Raw genomic sequence first — 6328 nt, 5'->3', positions numbered from 1 at the left:
CGGAAGAGACGCTAGCAGCGGAAAAGGAGGAGTCAGCCAAGGAGGAGAGGGAGGAGGATGGAGTAGGAGGAGGAGTAGAAGAAGAGTCAGGCCTGCATGCAATCCGTGGCGGTAAAACCAAATCTACACAGGTGCCACGGGTTACATGCTTGACGGCCGTCAGAAGGTTCACCCAGTGGGCAGTAAAAGTGATATACCTTCCCTGCCCGTGTTTGCTAGACCAGGTGTCTGTGGTCAGATGTATCTTTGCACCGACACTGTGTGCCAGAGATACATTCACTTGCCGCTGAACATGGCCATATAGCTCTGGGATGCCCTTATGTGAGAAATACTTCCTTCCTGGGACCTTCCATTGTGGTGTTCCAATGGCCACAAATTTGCAAAAGGCCTCCGAGTCCACCAGTTTATATGGCAGTAGTTGGCGGGCTATGAGTTCTGACAAGCCAGCCGTCAACCGTTGGGCAAGAGGGTTATCCGGCGTCATCATTTTTTTACGCTCGAACATTAGGCCCACGGAAGCCTGCCTTTTTGCAGAAAAACGTGAGCTTGGCGTGATGGAAGGTGGAGTGGAGGACAATTGAGAGGAGAAGGAGAAGTAGAAGACGAGGCTGGACGGTGAGAGCCTGGAGTGTGGCTTTGTGTGTTCCGTTGCTCCCACTCGGCTCGGTGATTGCTGCTCATGTGCCTTCTTAAGGCGGTCGTCCCTAGGTGAGTGTTGGGCTTACCGCGACTAATGCGTTGACTGCAAAGATTGCAGATGGCAACGCTATTGTCAGCAGCGGACACGTTAAAAAAAGCCCACACTGCGGAGCCATGTGCCGGTGTCCTGGGAGCGCAAGATGTGACCGTACATGGTCGATGACTCGCTCCTGATACATTTGCAGTCTGCTTTGTCCCTCCTGTGCAATGTAAGTTATTCCTGCTTCTCCTCCCTATCTGCTGGTCCATATCTCCCTCTGAACTCCCCTCCTCTTCCTCTCTTGTGGGCACCCACGTGACATCACTAGACACGTCATCATCAACGTCACCTTCCCCACCGCTATAAGTAGAGATCTCGGAGTAGGCAGCAACACCGGGGACCAACCTCCTCCTTGGGCTTATCTGGGTACTGTCGTCAGACTGCTGAGTAGCGGTTGTTGCTGCCTCCTCTTCCTGATCCAATACCAAGAGTGGCTGCGCATCAGAAATGTCTTGATATGGATCGGAAAATAATTCCTGTGACTCAAGCGGAAGGTATGTGGTGGTGGTGGTGTTGTTTGTGGTAGTGTCTTTGGGGGTGCACATAGCAGAGAGTGAAGAAGAGGGTGCAGATCGAGAGGATGAGGAGGGTGCAGAAGAGTAAGGCTGAGCGAGCCACTCAACCAAGTCTGGTGCGTCCTTTAAAGTAATTGAACGCACCTTCTGCAACTTCCCACTTTGGCTCAAGCCTGTTGCTCCTGCCCTACCCCTACCACCCCTGCGGAAGGGCCTGCCTCTTCCTCTGCCTGTCATTTTTTAAATGACCCTGTGACAAAACTCTCAGTTCCTATACCGATGAAGAACTGCTGCAGTATAGGGCAGCGGTCAGCAGTAGTGCACCTCAACCCTATGTATTGTGGACCGATACCAGTCCTTATAGAATGGCAGACTGTACCTCACTCAACCCTATGTACTGTAGTACCCTATACCTTACCAGTCCTTATAAGGACCTTTGTGGACCAACTAGGTTGTGTGTGAGTGATTAGCAGACTGTACGTCAGTCCCTATACCGATGAAGGACTGCTGCAGTATAGGGCAGCGGTCAGCAGTAGTGCACCTCAACCCTATGTATTGTGGACCGATACCAGTCCTTATAGAATGGCAGACTGTACCTCACTCAACCCTATGTACTGTAGCACCCTACACCTTACCAGTCCTTATAAGGACCTTTGTGGACCACGAAGGTTGTGTGTGAGTGATTAGCAGACTGTACGTCAGTCCCTATACCGATGAAGGACTTCTGCAGTATAGGGCAGAGGTCAGCAGTAGTGCACCTCAACCCTATGTATTGTGGACCTATACCAGTCCTTATAGAGTAGCAGACTGTACCTCACTCAACCCTATGTACTGTAGCACCCTATACCTTACCAGTCCTTATAAGGACTTTTGTGGACCAAGTAGGTTGTGTGTGAGTGATTAGCAGACTGTACGTCAGTCCCTATACCGATGAAGGACTGCTGCAGTATAGGGCAGCGGTCAGCAGTAGTGCACCTCAACCCTATGTATTGTGGACCGATACCAGTCCTTATGGAATGGCAGACTGTACCTCACTCAACCCTATGTACTGTAGCACCCTAGACAGACCAAGTTACCAGTCCTTATAAGGAGCTTTGTGGAACAAGTGGGTTGTGAATGATTAGCAGACTGCAGCAGAAGGGCAGCAGTCAAGTATAATATTCTTTCTATATTTGGAAGAAAGAATATTATACGTGTACAAGCCTATTACCAAACCACTGATACCAGTCCTGAAAAGAACCTTTGTGGAACTAATAGTAACAGCTACTGATTAAACTGACCCTCACTGCCTCACACACTGCTTCCTGCCTGTCCCTATATAAACTGACAAAACAGAGGCTACTGGAACAATAATTGAAATATCACTTTTGTGGACCTGATAGTAACAGCTAATGACTAAACTGGCTGTCCCTGCAGCACACACCATCCTGTCCCTTTCTCTAAACTGACAAAAGACACTCAGGCTGCTGCAACAATCACTAGCACAGCACTGCCTATCCTGAACTACACCTAACACCTATACCAGTCCTGAAAAGAACTTTTGTGCACCAAATAGCTAGCGATTTGGGTCACTGTAATCTCTCCCTGCTCCACACAGCAACCTCTCCCTATAGTGACAGAAGAAAGAATGTAAAATGGCCCCCCGGATCGGGTGTATTTATAAGTTAGGGGGAATGTCCAAGTGTCCATGTGCTGTAATGTCTCAATTGGCTGTCCTGTACCCCACGATGGATGTGTCATCATAGGTCAAAGTTCCTTTACACAGTAAACACGGAAGTCCGCCGGGCGAACGGCGCCAATAGTCCGCCGAACGGGCGGACCGCGAACAGCCGAAATTCGCCGCAAAACGACCGCCGGGCGAACCGTTCGGCCGTCACTACTTACCAGAGCTTAATGGGTTGCCACGGGAGTACTCTTCCACTCCTCCATGATGGCATCACAGAGCTGGTGGACGTTAGAAGTCCATCACCTTTTACCCTCAGCTTCTTTAGCAAGGCAGTGGTCATCTTGGAGGTGTTTGGGGTCATTATCATGCTGGAATACTGCCCTGCGGCCCAGTCTCCCAGCCAGGGAGGGGCTCATGCTCTGCTTCAGTATGTCACAGTACATGTTGGCATTCATGGTTCCCTCAGTGTCGGCAGCACTCATCCAGCCCCAGACCATGGCACTCCCACCACCATGCATGACTGTAGGCAACACATACTTGTCTTTGTACTCCTCACCTGATTGGCATCACACATATGCTTGACACCATCTGAAAAAAAAATATGTTTATCTTGGTCTCACCAGACCACAGGACATGGTTTCAGTAATCCATGTCCTTAGTCTGTTTGTCTTCAGAAAACTGCAGGCTTTCTTGTGCATCATCTTTAGAAGAGGCTTCTTTCTGGGATGACGGCCGTGTTATACAAGCTGTACACTCACTACTTTACATTGTAGCAAAGTGTAATTTCTTCAGTGTTGTCACACGAAAAGGTATAATAAAATATTTACAAAAATGTGAGGGGTGTACTCATTTTTGTGAGATACTGTACATAAATGTATATGGTGCAACTAATAGACAAAAGAATATAAAAATATATATATATAAAGATTGTCCACCCTGTATATAGACTGTCAACAAGCATCCTCCACAGTGATTAAACACCATGCCAGTCTCAATTTCAAACAGTGCAAGGTGCAACCAAATCCACTCTATCACATATAGCCACAAAAAAAAAAAACAACCCACAAAGCTCTTCTGTGCACCTAATCCCACAGTCCTCTGACACCTGCACTCTTGGATGTGCTCATCTATGGAAGACCTCTAAAATGATAGGAGGTTATATACAGCATGCCTCAAAACACCCAGTATAATGATAGTCCTCCGCTGTGCCTCTCTGGTGGCCACCTCTACAAAGTTCTTTAGCAGCTCAAAAGGAGCGAAAGAAACATTCCACAGTGCTCTCCCATTAATACATTTTAAAATCAAAAAAGGTAAAACACTGAATGACAATTGAGACAAGTGTTCAGATCTGTTTCCTTGTTGGCTTCCTTTCATATCTCCAATGTTCTATTTAAACATTAGCATCTGAACACTCGACCTAGCATGATGATGTCCCTGGACTCTCCCGAACCTGTGCGTTTTATCACGATTGCACTTCGGAGGTAGCTACCAATTGGGACGCAACACGTCAAGTGAGTAGTGTCCAGTCACATAATCACACTAGGCTGAGCATTGTGATACCAATGTTTACACAGAACATTGGAGTTGTGACAGGCAGCAAGCAAGGAAACAAATCAGAGTGTTTTCCATTTTCCATTTTTAATAAATATTAAATAGTGAGCACTATGGAGTGTTTTCATTCATTTTGGAGGAGTATCAATATACCGGGCCTCCTATTATTTTAGAGATCCATCTTAATAAGGACCAGAGTCTGCCAGACAATCCACCTGTGTGTGGGCTTCAGAGGACTTAGAAAGTAGTTTTGACTCAAAAATTGTCCGCCGGACTGCGAGACCGTGGACAATCTGTGTGCTAGCCCGACGGACTTTTGATATGAACGGACTTTCCCGCACACGGAGAAAAATCCATTCATTTTGAATGCGGCTCCAGGTAGACGAGACTAGCGCAGGAGGTCAATGTCAATGAGATTGACACGTAGCTGGCCCCGTCACCTGGTATGGACTTAAAGGGGAAGCCCTACGCTGAAAAAAATGGGGTGGGGTCCCCCCCAGATCCATATCAGACCCTTATCCGAGGTACACTACCCGGCCGGTCAGGAAAGAGGGTGGGGACGAGCGAGCGCCAGATCCTGGCCCCCCACCCTATGTGAATGAGTATTGGGGTACCATGTACCCCCTACCCATTCACCTGTGAAAAAAAGTGTAAAAATAAAACACAACACTTCTTCCATCTTGGGGGGGTCTTCTCGCCGGACTCCTCCTCTATCTTCAGCTCTTTTACTAGCTCTTTCACTAGCAGAGGAGCCCGGCTTTCTTCTTCATCGCCACCGCCGTCCAGGGGTCTTCTTCCGACTTTGGGGTCTTGTCCCCCTCTTCAGGGGTCTTGCCCGCCTCTTCGGTTCTTCTTGCCGGGCCTCCGTTCCTTCTTCCAGCTCTTTTACTAGCGGTGGCCCAGTCTTCTGTCGCTACCTTCTGTTCTTCTCTTCTTCTCTTCTTCTAGTCCGCCGGAAAAGTCCGGTAGTGTGTGGGCAGGTCCGCACGTTCGGAAAGTCCGGCAGACTTTCCGGAGGTTTGTCTATAGTCTGATCGTGTGTACGTGGCATTTCAGTGAAGTTCAAGGTGGCACTGTTGATACAGGTGAACAGCTCAATAGATTCAAGACCCAAAAAGAATGAGCCCCCCTCCCGCATACTGGAATTACAGTACTCATGTAGCATTTGGGATGTGCTCTCACCAGTAGCTGAAAAAGCTTTGTGCTATTAAAGCGTTTGTTAACTTTAAAAAAGAAATAAAAATGGCCCCTATCCCTTTAACCTCCCTGGCGGTAATCCAGAGTATGGCTCGGGGTGAATTTTCAGTACCAAAAGCGGTAACTCCAAGCCACACTCGGGATCGCATCTCAGTATCCTGGGAAAGTTACTTGCCTTGTCCCCAGGATCCTGAGATGTCCTCCTGCTGTGTGCGGGGTCTGTGTGTCCTCTACCTTATGTACTGTGTGCCGAGCTCCATTCCCTACGAGCGTTGCGACGCACGGGAATGGAGCCTGAAGCCAGATTAAAAAAAAAAAACGAATTGCATACAGATTACATTACTGTATCAAATCACTTCACATCCCTTTTGTGCCTAATGCTTTGCCCAGTGCCCTGCATGCAGTTTTATATTATATATACTGTTCTTTCTGCCTGGAAACTTGAGAATGCCCATGACAAACAAAAAGCGTCCATTTACGTCCAAAGCGGTTTTAGATCAACTAGAAAACAGTGATGGTGAATTAGAATCACTTGCAGAAATGAGCAATAGTGATTCACAGGGAAATTCGTCATCAAATACTAAAAGTAATGGGGGCGTGGCTTGCGCGCTGAAGAAGATGGCTGCTTAAGCCTAGAGCTCTCCACAGCCGGCCGTTTAA

This window comes from Lithobates pipiens, unplaced genomic scaffold, assembly GCF_037356315.1.
Source record: "Lithobates pipiens isolate NorthernLeopardFrog02 unplaced genomic scaffold, aLitPip1_a1.2 Scaffold_22, whole genome shotgun sequence".
NCBI classification, from domain to species: Eukaryota; Metazoa; Chordata; class Amphibia; order Anura; family Ranidae; genus Lithobates; species Lithobates pipiens.
The sequence above is the reverse complement of the archived record's forward strand: the minus strand, read 5'-3'. Positions refer to the sequence as shown.